General features: G+C 37.3%; 1 long non-coding RNA gene and 1 pseudogene across 5 annotated transcripts in view; one reads left to right on the top strand and one right to left on the bottom strand.

The window, feature by feature from the left end:
- Window positions 1-8,677, bottom strand: part of LOC138915277 (uncharacterized) — a 46,870-nt gene extending 38,193 nt beyond the window's left edge. For 4 of the 5 annotated variants that reach the window (XR_011420981.1, XR_011420978.1, XR_011420980.1 and 1 more), the window contains exons 1-2: window positions 8,239-8,677; window positions 611-765 (exon numbers count right to left, since the gene is read on the bottom strand). This is a non-coding gene — a long non-coding RNA (uncharacterized lncRNA). The remainder of the gene's footprint in view (window positions 1-610; window positions 766-8,238) is intronic. The other variant, XR_011420979.1, reaches the window with a different exon arrangement.
- Window positions 8,678-9,488: 811 nt separating this feature from the next.
- LOC111774833 (oxysterol-binding protein-related protein 1-like) overlaps window positions 9,489-20,320 on the top strand; it is a 40,161-nt pseudogene continuing 29,329 nt past the window's right edge.

The raw sequence follows: 20,320 nt of genomic DNA, 5'->3' as shown, positions 1-20,320 counted from the left end.
TAAAGGACTGAGATAATGAAGGTAATTAGCTCCATAATTCAGGCACAAGATCTTCTTTTTGCTGAAATTTCTTTGATTTGCTTTAGACTGATTTATGCAGATAACTGCCTCAGTGTTCTCTTTTGTTCTGCCTATGAAGAAATGCTTATTCGAATTCACCAAATTTTTCTGTCCTTGTTTGTATTCCTCTAATCCTTACAGTTAGGAAACGACAGTGAATATGCTTGGTTTTGTTGGTGGTGAGAGGTGGTGGTGAAAGAGGGAGATGTGTGCACCAACAACAGCTAATAAGCTTGTACTAGAAAAGATATTCCTCTTTCTAATCCTCCACTGTGAACTAATTTCAGTGATGTCAAGCTACACACTTCATTGCTGATCATCTTTATGCACAAAAGCAGCCCATTAAAGATTCCCGAGAGCCTGGTCAAAGCAAACAGAGGTGCAGTCAGAGACTCACAGCTTTAAGCTCATAACCATTAAGCACATACTGTTTGCCCATGAATCTTCTTGAAAACCTGGCTCACGTGTCCTCAGCAAGCCTTCCTGAGTTAACATTATGCTTTAACCACATTTTTACTTTCATCAGATGTCTCAACCACAAATGTCTCACCTGGGTTAGGCAGGTCATCTAAGTGAGTAAAGTAGGTGTTAGACAATAAGGAGCCACGGAGACTGGGGAAACGGAAGGGGAAAATGGCCACTCAGCTCCAGCAGATTGATGCCCCATGGAGGTCCAAGATGTAAATTCCCGGAGAAGCCAGAAATCTAGATTTTATGAGAAAACATTTTAAGTGTTGTCAAATTTGTCAAACTAAAAAAATAAAACACTGTGTGGCCCAAAGTGTGTGGGCATTTTCTGTTCTCCATTAACAGCGCTTTGACTCTTAATTGTATTCCAACAGAAAGGAGTGGAAAGTAACATATAGTGCACAACGACTGTATGACAGTTCCCTCGAAGTGTTGTCTCGTGTAATCCCAGCAACCTTGCAAGAGTTATTCCTACTTCCTATTTTACAGATGAGGGACTGAGCCTCAAAGAAGTAACTTGTCCAAATGGTAGAGCTGGGATTACACCCAGATGTAGATCCCTCTCACCCCAAACATACTCATTCTAGAACAATGTGCTATCTCTGGTAAGTATTTTCTTAATTTACATTTCCTTAAAAGTTATAATTATCAGCAAATTGCTTTCAAGTATGAACATTCTATCATCCCATAACTAAATATTATGCTTTGAAAAAGCAGGATTACATTACTACCACCTAGTCAATGCCTTGTTGTTAGTGCTGTCAACTTGACTCTGACTCCTAGTGATCCTGCGGACAGCAGAGTGGAACCCCCCCTCGGTCTTTTGCACCATCCTATCACCTTCCAGCTCTATGTTAGAAAATGCTCTGCTGCTATTCATAGGGTTTTCATGGCCAATTTTTTCACAAGTGGGTGGCCAGGTCCTTCTTCCTAGTCTATCTTAGTCTGGAAGCTCTGCTGAAACCTGTCCACAATGGGTGACCTTGCTGGTATTTGAAATACCAGCGGCATGGCTTTCAGGATGACAGCAAAATGCAGCCACTACACTATGACAACCGATAGATGGGTGGTGTGGTGCCCTGATCAGGAAACAAACCTGGGACAGGGTAGTGAGACCACTGAATCTTAACCACTATACCACTAGTCTTTACACAAATTCAATATGCTTGTTAATTGAATTAATTGTCATCATGCCAAAGCATCAGTAAGGAGAGTTTTTCTATAACCTATTTTTCAAAAGTAGTTTGCCTGGTCATGGAGGTTTTGAGTTGTTGCTTGAGATTTTCATTTATTCTTACTCACTGCTAAATGCGGTAGCCCATACTTACAGAAGGTTGAGAAAGGTCAGATTTAGAAATGAGGCTTGAAAATAACTGTGGATAAATTAGAGTTTATTTCTCTTTTGGGCTTTGTGTTTTACCTGTATTTTTTTTTCAAGTGAAAACTTTGAAAACTGTCAGAAAAACTTTGTGAGCTTAATGAAATACAATTATTTTGTGCAGAGAAACTCCTAAAGTAGAAGCAACTTTCTTTGCAATCTTATCTAAAGACACAAGTAAATTTATTTTCCATGTTGATTTTTAACAAATGGTGTATCTGAAATATTTTAATCTTTAATCTCCAAACTTAGACTACACGAATTTCAAAGACCGTTACTAGTAGTAGTAGTAATAATAATAATATTAATAATAATAATACAATATCCTACCAACACCTAAAAATGGATCATAAAAAATTAGAGAGGACGCCTGGTTTATGGTCCAGCATGTAAAGAGCTTGGAAGTTACCATTCTGTCCTAACAACTAGTAAAAAGCTGAACGAACTGAAAAACAACTCATTTCAGCTTTGTTAGATAACTGAGGTCACAGGGCAAACTGCTGCCCCCAAATTACAGAGACAAACTGGTGGATACAGAGAGTGACAGCTCATCAGAGCTGAAACCCATGAGCAGAAATCTCTGTGAGAACCAGCACCAGGGTAGGAAAATCTAAACTGTAATTGGCAAATTACTGGAGGTTCAGTATGGACAAGTCTGAGACTTAAAAACTCCAGGGGGGTTTAGTCCTAGAGGGACCCCCACACTTTTGTGAGTTTTACCTCTAGGAGCCCTACCAGGTCCTCACAGTAAAGATTAGAGAAAAAAGTCTCCTCAGGCTTCTAACAAGCTGGGGGCTAGTAGTCACTTGAAATACACCCAGAAGATTCTGTGCTTCTTAAACGGGCTTGCTCTCAAGAAAACACTATTTTACTAGAGCCTAACCTGCTCGGGTTTTATCAGAGCCTAACCAATCTGGGAGAAGGAAAATACGCAAGTCTAGCTCCCCGCAGGCATCCTCTCCCACGCAAAGGGAACTACTGAGAAGCACTGTGAAGGTCACAGCCCAGGGGCACAAGTTCACTAAAAGAATGAGCCATAATCATAGCACTTAACAGAATGCCTTTGCCTCCCCTGACACTTTACTATCATCTTACTAAAGATCTTTCACAGCTGTTCTTTCTACCTGGTACATCAAGTCTGGATGTCAGTAAAAATTACAAGGCATACTAAACAGCAAAAAACACAGTTTGAAAGGACAGAGCAAGCATTAAAATCAGACTCAGATATAACAGGGATATTGGAATTATCAGACTGGGAATTTCAAATAACTATGCTTAATATTCTAAAGGCTCTAATGGAAAAAGTAATAACATGTAAGAACAGATGGATAACATAAGCAGGGAAAGAAATTCTAAGAAAGGATCAGAAGGAAATGCTAGAGATCAAAAACACTGTAACAAAACTAAGGAATGCCTTTGATGGGCTCATTAGTAGAGTGGATATGGTTGAGGAAACAATCTCTGAACTTGAGGATATGACCACAGAAACTTCTAAAATTGAAAAGCAAAGAAAAAAGACTGAAGAACAAGAGAAGAGAATACCCCCAAGCTGTGGGACAACTACAAAAGGTGTAATATGTGTGTAATGAGAAACCAGAAGGAGAAGAAAAAGAGAAAGAAAACAGAAGCGATATTTGAAGCAATAGTGACCAAGAATTTTCCCCAAATTAATGTTAGATACCAAAACTTAGATCTGAGAAGCTCAGAGAACACCAAGAAGGGAAAATGCCAAAAAACCTAGATCTAGGCAAACCGTTCAAATTTCAGAAAGTCAGAGTAAAGAAAAAGTCTTGAAAAAAACTAAAGCAAAAAACCACCTTACCTATAGAAGAGCAAAGATAAGAACTATATCTGATTTCTCCTCAGAAACCACGTGAGCAAAAAGAGAGCGGTGTGAAATATTTTAAATGTTGAGAGAAAAAACCCACCAACCCAGAATTCTGTACTCTGAAACTATTCTTCAAAAGTGAAGGAAAAATAAAGACTTTCTCAAACAAAAATTGAGGAAATTTGTTGCTAGTAGACCTGCCTTGCAAATGTTAAAAGATGTTCTTCAGAAAGAAGGAAAACTATATATAACTCAGAATTCGGATCTACACAGAGAAAGAGCATTAGAGAAGGAATGAATGAAAGTAAAAATAAAAACTTTTATTTTTCTTATTCTTAATTGATTTAGCAGGTAAGTGTTCAAAGTAACAGCAACAATATACTCGATGATTATAGTTTACGTATAAATGAAATGCATGACAACAATGCTATAAAGGACATGAGAGAGGAATTAGAAATACTTTGTTATAAAGTACTTACTCTATCTGTGATGCAGTATAGCCTTATTTGAAAATGGATGTGGATTACTTGTACATGTATATTGCTAATTCTAGGGCAAACCTAAAGAAAATTAAAAAAAAGAAACTAAGAAAGGAGAGAAAATGGAATATAAAATGCTCAATTAAAATCACAAAGGCAGAAAAAGAGTAGAAGACAAAAACAGGAACAAAGAAGATGGGCAACAAATAGAAAACATTAAAAATATAGTAGAACGTAATCCAATGATATATAAGTAATCACTTTAAATGTCAATGGTCTAAATACACCAATTACAAGACAGAGATTGTCAGAGTGGATCACAAAACAAGACCTGACTAATATGTTGTCTACAAGAAACCCACTTTAAAAATAAAGATATATATACATTAAAAGTATAGGGATGGCGAAAGATATATCATGCTAATAATTAATCAAAAGAAAGTAGGAGTAGCTATATTAACTTCACAAAGAGCAAATGTCAGAGCTAGGGAAGTTATCAGAAGTAAAGATAAGCATTACATAATGATAAAGGGGTCAATTCTCCAAGAAGACTTAAGAGCATCAAAAATATGTGAGGGAAAAACTGACAGAACTGCAAGGAGAAACAGACGAATCCACTATTATACTTGGAGACTTCAACGTCCTTCTATCAGGATTGGACAGATCCATAAGGCAGAAAATCAGGAAGGACATAACTGAACTTTACAGCATCATCAATCAACTTGCTACAACTAACATCTATAGAATACTTCATCTGACGATACTAGAATACACATTCTTCTCAAGTTCACAGAGAACATTCACAAACACATACCACATTCTGTGCCATAAAACACACCTTAAAAAGTTAAAAAGAATAGAAATAATGCAATGTTTGCTCTCAGATCACAATGGAATTAAACTAAAAATCAGTAAGAGAAAGACAGCTGGAAAATACCACAATATGTGAAGACTAAAAAACACACTTAACACATGGCTCAAAGAAGAAATCTCAGGAGACATTTAAAAAATATTTTAAACTACATAAAAAAAATCAAAATTTCTAGGATAGAGCAAAAGCAGTGCTTAGAAGAAAATTTATGGCACTGAATACAAAAATTAGAAAGCAATAAAGATCTAAAATCAATAATCTAAGCTTTCATCTAAGGAAAAAGAAGAGCAAATTAAATCCAAAGTAAACAGAAAAAAAGAAAAAATAAACATAAGAGAAATGAATGAAATTGAAAACAGGAAATCAATAGAGAAAATCAATGAAACCAAGAGCTGGTTCTTTGAAAAGATCAGTAAAAATCCTTTAGCTAGGCTATCTGAGAAAAAAGAAAGAAAAGATACATATTACTGAAATCAAAAATGAAGGAGAGGACATCACTATAGATACCCTGGGCATTAAAAGGATTATAAAGGAAGGATATAAAGTATTCTGTGACCACAATTTGATAACCTAGATGAAAGGGACCAATTCCTTGAAAGACATAATCTATCAAACGTCACACAAATAGAAATAGACAATACGAATAGCTCTATTTCTATTAAAGAAATTGAATTGATACTTAATAACCTTCCAAAACCAAAAAGCACTAGGCCTAGAGGGGTTCAGCGGTGAATTCTACCAAAAATTTAAGGGAGATATTATAACAGTTCTTTACAAGCTCTTCCAGAGGACAGAAACAATGGGGATACTTCCTAATTCATTTTATGAGGTCAGCATGACCCTAATACAACAATCAGACAGAGATTACAAGAAAACTATAGCCTGTATCTCTTATGAACATAGATACAAAAATCCTCAACAAAATATTAGCAAATTGAATCCAACAATGTATAAAAAGAATTATACATGATGACTAAGTGGGATTTATGCCAGGTATGCAAGCCTGGTTCAATGTTCAAACATCAATTAATGTAATCCATCACATAAACAGGCTAAAAAATAAGACTCACATAATGATATCAACAGATACAGAAAAAGCATGAAACAAAATCCAACACCCATTCATGATAAAAAGCTCTCAGCAAATTAGGAAGAGAGGGGGAACTTCCTCAACTAATAAAGAACATCTACAAAAAACCTACACCTAACATCAAACTTAATGGTGAAAAATTAAAAGCTTTCCTGCCAAGATTAGGGACAAGGCAAGGATGTCCCCACCCCACTATTCCTTTTCAACATTATACTGGAAGTCTTAACTAAGGCAATAAGACAAGAAGAGGAGATAAATGGTATACGATTTGGGAAGGAAGAGAGAAAATTGTCTCAGCAGATGACATGATTGTCTATTTAGAAAACCTCAAAGAATTAACAAAAAAGGCTCCTAAAATTGACAAGTGATTATACCAAGGTTGCATAGCAATGTTAATATACAAAGGCCAATCACTTTTCTATATACCAGTAATAATATGTGGGAGTGGAATTTTAAATTAAAAACAAGACCATTTACATTAGTACCCTCAAAAATGAACTACTTAGGTATAATCTTAACAAATATGTACATGAGGAAAACTATAAAACTCTGATGATTGGGGCTGGACTTGTGGCGCGGCAGTTAAATTCACACGTTCTGCTTCTCGGCAGCCTGGGGTCTGCTGGTTCGGATGCCGGGTGCAGACATGGCACCGCTTGTCAAGCCATGCTGTGGCAGGCGTCCCAGGTATAAAAAGTAGAGGAAGATAGGCATGGATGTTAGCTCAGGGCCAGTCTTCCTCAGCAAAAAGAGGAGGACTGGCAGTAGTTAGCTCAGGGCTAATCTTCCTCAAAAAACAAAACAAACAAACAACTCTGATGAAAGAAATCAAAGAACTAAATAAAGGGAGAAATAATCCATGTTCATGGATAGGAAGATTCAGTATGAGGATGTCAGTTCTTCCTAACTTGATCTATGGATTCAATGCAATCCCAATCAAAATCTCAGGAAGTTATTTTGTGGATATCAACAAACTAACTCTAAGGTTTATATGGAGAGGCAAAAGACCCAGAATAGCCAATACAATATGGATAAAGGGAAACATGTTTGGAGGACTGATACTACACAACTTCAAGACTTACTAGAAAGCTACCATAGCCGAGACCGTGTGTTATTGGTGAAACAATAGAGAAAAAGATCAATGGGACAGAATAGAAAGCTCAGAAAGAGATACATACAAATAAGTCAACTGATCTCTGACAAAGCAAAGGCAATACAAGGGAGAAAAGGTAGTCTTTTCAACAAATGGTGCTTGAACAACTGGACATCTACATCAAAAAAGTGAATCTAGACACAGACCTTACACCCTTGATAAAAATTAACTCAAAATGGAAAAACATTTTGTTGAGAGTGATGTCAGCATCATGGTGGTGTGAGCTCTTCCCTTAGACTCTCCCCTCTAAGATACAACGAAAAGGACATTCATATACCAACAGAGGACATTCACACAACACAAAAGATGGATGAGAGACCCAGGAAGCCATATGTCTGAAGGTGGAAGTGCTGGACACCCCGGAGGAAGTGGAAAGAGATAAGAGGATTTCCTCTGCCTCCCTCAATGGCAGTGACCCAAGGTGCAGGACCACACTGGCTCTGAGAGGAGAAGTGGGAGAGGTGGCCCTCCACGGGTACATCTTGGCTCTCCAAGTTGCCTCATAGCCCATGGGAAAGCCTCAACAGAGATGGAGAGGATGTGGAGAAACTAGAATCCTCATGCACTGCTGGTGGGAATGCAAACTGGTACAGCCACTATGGAAAACAGTATGGAGATTTCTCAAAAAGTTAAAAATTTAAATACCATACGACCCAGCTATTCCACTACTGAGTTTATCCAAAGAACGTGAAATCAACAATTTAAAGAGAGTTACGCATCCCTATGTTTAGTGCAGCATTATTCACCTAGCCAAGACCTGGAAGCAACCCAAGTGCCCATCGACTGATGAATGTATAAAGATGTGGTGTATGCTTCAAACACAACTTATATACTCAATTTGACTTCCAGAAGTCGCTTGATAAACGATTCATTTCCACAACTGTCCTATAACGCTAACACCATTCTATTACCTCAGACTCTTACTAGCACGTTCTGCGCTTGCTCTTTCATGGAGACTAAAGTTCCTCTGGCTTCAAACCCGAAGCTTTGCCCATCCTGTGTGGGCTGCTCACAGCTTTTGCTCAAGACCCCGGCAAACAGGCGCCATAGTCGGCCGCGCCCAAGGACCCCAGGCCAGCGCTCAGCTGCTGCACCTGCTCAGCGGCTGGTGGATGAGCTGCTTCAGCTCAGAGGCTTTCTCCAGAGGCAGCGACATGCTGGGGCCGGCGCCTCGCCGCCAATTATCCCCGCTTCAGGCGCCCCAACCGCGCGGCGCACCCGCGCCGGCCCGGCAGCATCACTCTCGGCTGAGGACAAAGCCGGTGCGACCGCTCACCGAGAACAGCTCCCAGGCTGCGGCGGGGGCAGCGGCGCCCAACTCATTTTCAAACGGCGGCGGAAAAAAAACCTGGCCTTGGGGGCTGTCCGCCGCTCTGCCTGATCATCTCCGCCTGCCGCTCGCCTTCCCTCGGGCTCCCCACTCCGCGACCTCAGGGCACCCCATCTCCTTGCCTTGATAGGGTCTCTGGATGCACTACCCGCCTCCTTATCTCTTTCCATCTCGGAGTCCCTTTCGTCCCTCCAGACCGGCAGGTAGCTGGACGAGCCCCTCAGGACCCCGCGCCGCGGCACTCGAAGGACCCCGCCCGCCTGGTCCCGCCCAGCCCGCGTCGCGGGAGGCTCTAGGGACTCGGCGCACTGATACCGCGTTGAGCTGGCAGTTCTGAATGATTCTGCTGCGGCCGTGGATGTACAGATTTCTGTTTGAGACTCGTTTTCAGTTCTTCCTTGTGTATACACAGAAGTGGAATTGCTGGATCATATGGTAAATCTATTTTTAATTTTTAAATTTTGAGGAATTGCCATATTGTTTTTTACAGCGGCTAATGCCATTTTACATTCTCACCAACAGAAGACAAGGGTTCCAATTTATACAGCTATAAAAAAATAAAATTTGTAAAAAGCACGAACTCCTCAGGTCTGGAGTTGAAGAATGAGTCATTTCTAAAAACAGGGAAATGCTTGTGATTTAGCATTCTAATTCTTGGGGGAAGGGCTCTACTCAAAATAGCCACGCAGATTTAGTAAAATTGGCACCTTCTTTTTAGAACAGTGAACTTGCAGGATTCCTGAGAAAACTGGGCGTAGCTGAAGCTTAAGCTTTTAGTCAACGATTGTTGTGAAAGCCAAGAATAAAACCATGATGACCTTTCAAATCAAGATGACGTCAGACTCCATTAATAATCCAAATGTAGACGTGATTGTTTTTTGTAGATGGAGCCTAGCTGCTAGCCTGGTTCAAGATTCCTTAAGTGTTTGGAGAAAGAACGTAAAACACCAGGTGAATGAAGCTCATCCATGCCCTGCCTTAACTCCCTGCCAGCTCCCTCCTGTCCCATCTTCCACATTTTTTGACTGTGTGGAACACTTACAAGTCTTGACCTTCCTTGCAGGATTAGCCCCATAAAAGCAATGGCCTAATTAAAATCATGTCACCGAAATAGTTATTCTCACTGGTACCCAGACTCAAAATTTCTGAGTCTTTTTTGATACCTTCCTGGATCTCATATCTTGTAAATCGTGTCCTTCAAGTTCTTTTTGGAAATGTGCCTTTTGTCCCTTCTTTTCTAAGTCTAAAGCTATGCCAGTTTGAGGCCTGGTTATATCATGCCTGGAACTCTAAAATCACTTCCTGGAGGCATTCTCCTTTGACAATAAAAGTATGCCCATAAGTTTAAAAATGTTTTCATTATCCTTGGTGATAAGTCTGTAAATGCTAACAATTTTCTATGCACTAAATTATCTTTAAAGTTATTAGTTGTATTGATCAAAAGCATATAAATGTATTGTAAAATTTGATAATTATTAAATATAAAATGTAAAGACTGTTGAAAATACATCTTTTGTTGAGATGGATGAAGCTAGCTTTTTTCCCAGTTTATCAATCTACAGATGAATATTATTTATCACTAGAATGTGACAGTGTTCAACTTCACGTTTCTGTTCCTCTTGTCCTTTCCCCTCTCCTCCTCTGACTCCTCCTCCCACCCTCTTCCTTCGTCCCCTCTCCCTTCCTTTCTTTTTTAGTCTAGATTTAGGTACTAAGAAAGCTTGCTGACAAAAGTTGGTGGAAATGGAAGGAGTTTTGATATAAGAATATTAATTATTTGAAGTTCTTCTAAGTCGCATGTCAAAAGAATATAGTGATCTATAATAAAAAATATTTTTAATTATTTAGCAGCTAATGACTAATTTTGTAACAGGCAAGAATTGGAAACCATTTGATTTGCAAAAAGATTTGTTACCCAGTCATTAAAATCATTTAATTTCTCAATATGTGGAAAGTGTAATAAAAAAACCTTCAATGTATCAGCTATTATTCCAATTAATTTTTAACTTTGAAGTCCCTTGTTTATGGAGCTAAAATTACATGAAACTGGGGTAAAAAAATAAGCCCATAAAATTGGACTTTGTGCTTTAGGAATTTACCCATCATTTCTGAACACAGAACTATGTATTAATGCCAAATTTAAATTATCTAAGAAGTCATTTCAAAGTCTTTAAAAATTATGATGCTTGGGAACTATTATATATAAATAAATTCTGATTTTATGATAAGTGATTTTTTATAACTATATATTTGACAGAACTGGAACAGATTTGAATCTGCAAAAGAGGAACCAATTCTAATTCAACGAAGCTGGTTTTGTAGAGTTTAAGATATTATATCCTAGAACACTTTAGAAACATTTTGTCTCATATCTGTGTGTAAGAGGATGGTCTGTTCTTAAGATTACAAGTTATATTTTTGTAAAAATTGACCAAAAAATCCTATATGGCCACTATTAATTATAGAGCATATAAATGATGTATTAAATTAAAAGACGCATCAAGTTAAGAGATGAATTAAATATGACTGCTAAGTGCATGGTTTATGGTAGAAATCTGTAACATAACCTCTTTATTTTAATCTTCAGCCCAAATGTGCTGGAAACAAATGAGCGTAGGCAAATGCAGGCAAGTAGGAGGTTTGAGCCCAAGTTAAAAATAAATGTATATTTAGAGTATCTAATGTTTTGGCAAAAGTTAATGAAAATGTTTCTTCTACTGGGTGAATAATATAAGAAAATATAAAACATTAACTTACCTATTACCCATATATCCCTTTTACTCAGATGAACTGTCATTTTATAGAAATAATCATGGAAATTTTTACCTCTTCTGGAATCATGCAAAATATTCAACTGAGACACTCTGGCCTGGGTTCCCTTCAGCAGCAGAGCCTGAGACAGGAGCTTGGCCGCAGGTGGCTTATTTTGAGAAGTGATCCCAAGGAGTAGAAGTGGGAGATAGGAAGTGTTGAAAGAGAGAAGGAGGAAAAGCCAGTCCAAGGGTCTGTTGTGGAGCTGGGTCACCACTGTGGGCAACTGCAGCTCAACCCTGCTAAGGACCCTTTGAGGAGTCGTGTGAAATATGCCTCAAAATTGTCCACCCAGAGGCTATATTAGAAGACTATTCATCCTTTGGTTCTTGTTCCTCTTGGTTAAGGGTTACCTCATGGGATATTAACTATCTCCCTTCCAGGTTTGTGCACGTGTGAAATGTGGGTGTCCCATATGGCAGCAGCAGAGAGGCCCTGGGATAGAGAGAGGATGTGAGGTGCCACTGGGGTTAAACCAGTGTTTGCAGCTATTGGCTACAGTGCAGGAGTGGGCCTAGAGGATGGGAGATGGGGCACAAGAAGTGTCTGATTAACATCTTGACACCGAACACTGTTATTACTAAGAATGATGAAAATACAGAGGTGGGGGGCTGGCCCAGTGGCCCAGCGATTAAGTTTCCATGTTCTGCTTCAGCGGCTAGGGGTTTGCCGGTTCGAATCCCGGGTGCAGACATGGCACTGCTTGGCAAGCTATGCTGTGGCAGGCGTCCCACGTATAAAGTGGAGGAAAATGGGCAGGGATGTTAGATCAGGGCCAGTCTTCCTCAGCAAAATGAGGAGGAATGGTGGCAGATGTTAGCTCAGGGCTAATCTTCCTCCAAAAAAAAAAAAAAAAAAATTAAGGCAGCAAATTAGTGTCTCAGCATACAAATTGTTTTCTTTTGTTTTACAAATACTTACTAATCTAAGAAACATGGATAAGGCCTGGAAATCTTGCCATGTGTTGTCACCTAGGTGGGCTAGAGTGGCACTCTTTCAGTTTTTACTACATTCTTTGCTTTGCTTTCCCCACAATCCTCTCTCAGAAGTGCTGCATCCTTTGACACTAATTAGGGGGTAGAAGAGGTGAGACTTAGAAGAAAATTGTCTTCCCTTCTGCCTCTCCATTCTACCTTATAATGAAGGTGATGATCAAAAGAGGCCTGTACTAGTGCCTGGAATTTTCCTGTTCTTTAGCATCCTGGAAGTTTTTACATCACAGTTCAGTTCACAGTGGAGGAGAGGTAAAACTTTTATTCTTGAAGTGGGAACCCTGCAATGCAGGGTCACTGAGAATGGGGAGGCCAGGAAAGGAGAACCAGGATAACCTTCCCCAGGTTCTCAGGCAAGTCAGCTTTAGGAAGAAACAGATGGAAGCTGAGGATATGGAACTTGATTTCCTTACAGCTGTCCATGTCTGTGTACACCTCAGCAAATCTGTCTTTTCCAAGGATTGCCTCACCTTGGTTGGATATCTGAGATATATGACATTATTGCCTGCTTTGCTGTTGCTTCGTGCAACCTGGATAAAACCCTATGGCCAGTACCTACAGCGATTTAGTCCAATTTTAGTCCATTGCCAGCAGTGAGCTCTCATGGGTTGCTGGGCTGGGGAGAAGATTTCTGAAGCATGGAGGTTATTTTCTTTACAAATCTTAGTGTTCTGGAATCGGTGAGTGAATAAAAGCAGATAGCCTTGTCAGCTCAACAGTATGGCATTTGAATTCTTGTTCAGATTCTTTCTTGGAACTTGTTTCTCATCACAGGAGATTATTCACCAAAATCAGTGAAACTGAAACGTTCTTTGTCAGCAGGAGAATATGACTAGATGTGCTCTCATTATATCCATTGGAAGCTTTTCCCCTAATCCTCAAAATATATTATTACATTTTGGATGACATTAAGAGATGAGTCTTTAGTCACAGAATTGTAGTAGGAGAGGAAAAAAGTAGTGTTGGTTACTTTTTATTGTTGTTAAAATGTGACTCATGCCCTTCAGTTGGTGAATTCTCATTGGAGCTTCAATGGAAGAGTAAGATGGAATAAAAAACCTTTTTTAATTGAAATAAGGTTTCTCTTGCATTTTATAGAACCACTTACAAAATGACTTAGCTCAATTGTTAGTACAGCTTTATAGCCATAGCTCTTTAAAGGAAATAAGGGCACATGAGATGAAGGGGCAAAAGGTCATTTTAAATATGTTTATTATTTTGGAAAGAAACCAACATAGTAATGCAGGACACTTCTAATTCCCAAAGAAAGTAGTTTTTAACATATATGTTAATATACTCTGGCAATAGTTTTATATTCATAAAAAAGGAAAAATTCTGGCAGTTTAAAATAATTTAAATCTAAACTGAAATAAGTTATATTGATCTGTTAAGTAAGCTTCAAAACATATTCACTGAAAAGGTCAGCAAATGTTAGTGAAAAATATGCAAGTCAATATCCATTGCATACCTAAATTCTTTGTCTTTATATGACATTTCAAGCAATTTTCCACATTCTGATTGGTAATAAGTTATGTGGTAATGGATTGCATTTATATAATAATTTTTAGGAAAAATTTTTGAATTCTTGAAATAGATGCGTTTTTAATGAAAGCATGTTTTTCACTAGGTCATCTACAAACCATTGAAATGATATGAAGGCCCTCTCTGGAAGGTAAGTTGGGATGGTTTTATAAAACTGGAAAGAACTCTCAGCTGCTCTGTTTGTGTTAAAATTTGTTTCAATTGTTTCTGAAGTATATGTGATTTAATCATTCTTTCATCTTATAAATCATTTTTGTACTGCTAGACTTCATTAGGCTTCCACTGGTTATAGCAATTACTGTCTTTTGTGTAGAGGTCTAACACTTTTAGGTGACCAAGTTTGTATGGAACAGAGTAGGGGAAAATATATCTTTTTCTTACTTAAATCATAGAATTACAGTGTTATTTTTGTTATGAACATTGAACCATGGAGGACTTAGGAGGAGTTTAATATGTGAATTGACACAGAGCACACATATAAAATCTTTCTGGTTCTAAAAATTTCTGTGCATTTTGGAGTTCAGTTATTTCTGGAGTTAACTATTTTAGAGAACATAATTTCTTTTGCAATTTCAAGCACTACCTCTATACATTTATATGCATGTATGTTTATATTGTTTAAAATAAATACAGGATAATTCTCTTTTTTTAGAATTTCATCCAGGACTTTGAGGAAATTGTTTTTGAAGCCCACAACTGATATATTTCCTATAAATATCCCTGAACAGTATTGTTAGAATTATAAAGTGTTCATCATTGATCTTATCAGTTTGGTATTTCTTCTGTTCCTGTCATCCTGAGTGGTGTTTTCATTACTGTACCCACTGCCTGAAAGTTCACGTTTGATCACTTTTGAATGTTCAGTAGTACTGTCTGGGTGAAAGACTCAGATGGAACTGTCATAACTTAATTACTTTTTATCAGTCAGGTGTTTCAATCTAGATATGTCAGCTTGGAAAATCTTTGTCATTTTTCCTTAGAGTTCAAGATTTTTTGGCTGGAGATTATGCTGGGTAGTGTTAGAACATGGAGTCATTTCATGGTATAGGAAACAGTAAGTATTATAATCCTTATAAAATTTCAGCATCTAAATTTTGAAAAATTAAAAGTTTTCGCATCTTTTTTCCTTTTGCCTTAATAATTTAATATTTATTTTGAAGGCCTGATGCAGTCCATAATATTTATCGCCAGGGATGCAAACACCTAACTCAACCAGTATGCACGGTAGGATGACACACGCATCTTTTGCTCAAACTGTGAAATCAGTTCTGCAAGTGATTGTCCTAAATCATTCGTATAAACTGCTTTGTAAAATCTTGGAGTTCTATGCAGTGGTGCAGAAGGCACTTGAATATGTTTTTATTTGAGAACAAGTAAAGTTGTGGAATCTCCATTTTAAAAATAGCAAGTTTTCATGGGATGAGAGATGAGTGATCCAAAAACATTCATACAGAGCTTTTTGTGTGTGCGAGTATGTATATATGTATATGTACATATACATGTACATATACAAATAATGTATATACGTGTGTAGGTGAATGTGTATATTTGTACATGGGTAAATCTAGATAATGGAAGTTTTTCTGGTGTTAAAATGAAATTTAAAGCCTATATCAAAATCGAGATTTTTAGGTTCTCCGTATTCACTTCTGACTCTCTTACTTTAACCAGTCAGGAGAAAAGTGAGTTTTTCCCCTTCAGAGATTAGTCTAAGACTGGAGCCTAGACATGCTTTCTTGTTTTCCGCTTCAAGTCCTTTAGGGTTGTCAACATGCATGGCAGTCTGTCCGCTCTCTAGAGCGCAGCACCTGCCTTTCTCAGTGTGAGCACTCTCAAGAGACCAGCAGTATTCCCTTTGGGGAGTCACAGACTTAGTTGCATTCCCCAGCAGTACAGCCTAATTACACAAGCTGGTCCCTTCAGTGTCTTCATACCCCTTCCTCCTTAAACATTAGACCAGAGGGCCAGGGAACTTCTCTCTTATCTGATTCATCTACTTGTTTCTTCTGTTGAGGCAGTCCTGGCCATTCTTTTCTGTTCCTGGTCTTGATTCATCTACTTAATACCAAAGTTTTTCCTCATTTGGGTCCTTTATCTTGTTCTTGTCTACCTTAAAACAAAAAAAAAATAAACAAGTTGTTCCGCCCACCCTTTTAAAATTTCTTGGTCTTTAACCTCTCTGGAATGATTAGCCCCTGGTATATTATGCCTCACATTGTTTTATGACTTTCTTTCTTACATACATGTCTACTTAAAGCTTGCGTATGAATTGCATGTCAGTACAAGTTAATGGGCATTCACTGAATGACTGCTACAAGGCAGGCTCTGTTCATTCTGTGGTTTTTTTGAGGTAGAAGCTTAGGTTATTGATGTGAGATCCTTTTTATTTGCTAATATAGGTGTTTACACCTATAAATTTCTTTTTTTTTAACTGTGGTAAAATACACGTAACATAAAACTTACCATCTTAACCATGTGTAAGTACATTCGCATTATCTTGCAGCCATCACCACCATCCATCTCCAGAATTCTTTTCATCTTCCCAAACTGAAACTCTATCCTTTAAATGATAACTCCCCTTTCCCCTTTCCCGCGGCCCTTGGCAGCCACCATTCTCTTTTCTCTCTCCGTGAATTTGACTAGTCTAGGTACCTCATATAAGTGAAATCATACAATATTTGCCCTTTTCTGACTAGCTTATTTCACTTAGCATAATGTCCTCAAGTTTCCTTCATGTTGTAGCATGTATCAGAATTTCTTTCCTTTTTAAAAATTTTTAATTGTGGTAAAAAAGCACATAACATAAAATTTACCATCTTAACCATTTTTAAGTGTGAAGTTCAGTAGCTTCAACTGTATTCACTTTGTTGTACAAAGTGGAATTCAACAGTATTTGTCTCTATGTCTGGTTTATTTCACTTAGCATAATTTCCTTAAGATTCATCCATGTTATAGCATGTGACAGGGTTTCTTTTTGTAAGACTGAATAATATTCCGTTGTATATATACACCACATTTTCTTTATCCATTCATCCATCAGTGGACATTTGAGTTGCTTCCACCTCTTGGCTATTGTGAATAATGCTTCAGTGAGCATGGGTGTCCAAATATCTCTTCAAGATCCTGCTTTCAGTTCTTTTGGATATATACCTAGGAGTGGAATTGCTGGGTCATATGGTAGTTCTATTTTTAATTTTTTGAGGAACTTCCATACTGTTTTCCATAGTGGCTGCACCATTTTACATTCACACGAACAGTGCACAAGGGCTCCAGTTTCTCTACATCCTCACTGACACTTTTTCTGTTTTTGTTTTTTTTTAATATTGGGCATTCTAATGAGCGTGAGGTGGTATCTAATAGTAGTTTGAGTTGCATTTCCCTAAAGACTAGTGATGCTGAGCATCTTTTCATGTGCTTGTTGGTCATTGTTTATTGTCTTTGGAGACTTGTCTAAGTCCTTTGCCCAATTTTTAATTGGGTTGTTTTTTTAATTGGTATTGAGTTGTAGGAGTTCTTTGTATATTCTGGATATTAACCGCTATGAGATATATATGATTTGCGGATATTTTCTCCCATTCACAGGTTGCCTTTTCACTATGTTGATAATGTCCTTTGATGCATAGATGTTTTTAATTTTGATGTAGTCTAATTTATTTGTTTTTTCTTTTGTCCTTGTGCTGTTGGTGTCGTATCTAAGAAATCGTTGCCAAGTCGAGTGCTATGAAGCTTTTCCCCTGTTTTCTTCTAAGAGTTTTGTAGTTTTAGCTCTGATGTTTAGAGATTGATTTCCCCTGAGCCCTTTCTTTCTCCTTGGCGTGCAGATGGCTGCCTTCTTGCTGTGTCCTCACATGACTTTTTCTCTTTGTGCAGGCATGGCTGGTTTTTCTTCCTCTTCTTAGAAGGACACCAGTCATATTGGATTAGGGCCTCATCCTTGTGATCTATTTTAACCTTCATTAACTCTTTAAAGGCCCTGTGTCCAACTCTAGTCTCATTGGTGGTTAGGTCTTCAACATATGAATTTTGGGAGGACACAGTCCAGCCTGTAACAATCACTGTGGTCATTCCAGCTGTCGTATGGATACTGTTTCCGTGGTGTATCTTTTTTCTATTCTCTAACTTTTGGCCTATTTGTGTCTTTGAATCTAAAGTGTGTCTCTTGTAGACAGCATATAGTTGTATCTTGTATTTTTATGCAGTTTGGCAGTCTCTGCCTTGTGTTTGGAATGTTTAATGAATTTATACTTAATGTTATTATTGAGTGGTTGGATTTACATCTGCCATTCTGCTGTTTGTTTCTGTGATCATGCTGTTCTGTTGTTCATTCTTCCTTTTCTACATAAAATAGATATTTTCTGTGTATCATTTTTTTTTTATATTTTACTATATTTTAAAATTATTTTCTTAATGGTTGCTCTAGGTATTATAATATGCACCTTAATCTGTCACAATCTACTTCAGATTAATACTAACTTAATTTTATAAAATATGAGAACTTTGCTTTAATATAGTTCCATTTCCTACCTCCCCTTGTGTTATTATTGTTGTGTATGTCGTGACCCTATATGTTTAAAAATCTAACAATACAGTGTTATATTTATTGCTTTATACAATCTTATGTATATGTTTGACTTTTTGTTTGAAAATATTTTTTTATTGAGCTATAATTCACATTGCATACAGTTCACTCATTTAAAGTGACAGAGTAATTTTTTATGTGTTCAGAGTTGTACAGCCGTCAGCACAATCAATTTTAGAACATTTCCATCACTCCAGAAAGAAACTTCATACTCATTAGCAATCATCCTCTTGCCTGTCAGTACCCGTCCCCTCCCAATTCCTAGGCAACCATTAATATCTCTCTCTGTAAATTTGCCTATTCTGGACCTTTCATATAAGTGGAATCTTTTAATGTGGTCTTTTGTTATTGGATTCTTTTGCTTGGCATAATGCTTTCAAGGTTCATCTATGTTCTAACATGTATCATTACTTCATCCATTTTATGGCCAAATAATATTCCATTGTATGGATAGACCATATTTATTTATCTATTCATTAACTGATGAATATTTGAGGTTCCCATTTTTTGGCTATTATGAATAATGCTGATATGAACATTAGAGTACGAGTTTTTGTGTAGATATATGTTAAGTTCATATATTTTTAAGAAGAAAAGAGAGGAGAAAAAATATGTTTATTGAATCTTTTATCCTTACTCATGTTTTTTACCTTTTCCAGTTGTTTGTTTATTTTTTCCAATGGATCTGGGCTACTCTCTGGAGTCGTTTCCTTGCTCCAGTATAGCTCCAGTCCCTCCCTTCTTTTTTGTACTTTTATTGTCATATATATTACATCTTGGTATGCTATAAGCTCCACCATAGAATTTTATAATTATTAAGTAGTTGCTTTAAATAATTGAGAAGAAAGGAGAAAAATATATTTTATTTTAGAATTACATATACAATTAACTTTACCAGTTCTTTTTATTTCTTGTTCAGTGTCACTTTCTCTCAGCCTAAAAACTTTCTTTACTCTTTTTTTGTAAGGTACACCTGCTCACAAGCCACTCTCTCACTCTTTGTTTATTTGATAGTATCTTCATTTTGTCTTCATTTAGAAGAATAGTTTTACCAGACATGGAAATTTTCTTTCAGCACTTTGAATATGTCCTCTTCCTTACCTCTGTCCTCTATTGTTTCTGATACTAAGTCTGCTGTTCATTTTATTGTGCTTCCCCTGTACCTTATGAGTCTTTTTTTTCATGTTACTTTTAAGATTTTCTCTTTGTTTTGGCTTTCAACAGTTTGACTAAGATGTGTCTAGGTATAGATCTTTCTGGGTTTATCCTATTTGAGTTTATTGAACTTCCTGAATGTGTAGATTAATGTTTTCATCAAATTTGGGAAATTTTCAACCATTATTTCTTCAAATATTTTTTTCAGCCTTTTTTTCTCTTCTTCTGTGACTTCAGTTGATTGTCTGTGATACAATCACATGTGTACATGTGAGAATGCCCTACAGTTATTTTTTTCTTCCGCCATCTCAAATTTTCTGTTGAGTCTCTCTTAGTGAATTTTTCATTTCAGTTCTTGTAATTTTCAACTCCAGAATTTCCATGTAGTTCTTTTTTATAACTTGCCTCTTTTTTTGGGTATTTTCTATTTGCTGGATTTTTGTCATTATACTTTATTTAATTCTTTAAGTATGATTTTCTTTAGTCTTTGAACATATTTCTAAGAGCTTAGAAATTTCTGGCTCATTTGCCATTTTGTTGCTTGCCCTAAACACATTTGGACTTCATGTGCTGTGATGTTGGCC

This window comes from Equus caballus, chromosome 8 (genome assembly GCF_041296265.1).
Source record: "Equus caballus isolate H_3958 breed thoroughbred chromosome 8, TB-T2T, whole genome shotgun sequence".
Classification (NCBI taxonomy): domain Eukaryota; kingdom Metazoa; phylum Chordata; class Mammalia; order Perissodactyla; family Equidae; genus Equus; species Equus caballus.
The sequence above is the reverse complement of the archived record's forward strand: the minus strand, read 5'-3'. Positions and strand labels throughout refer to the sequence as shown.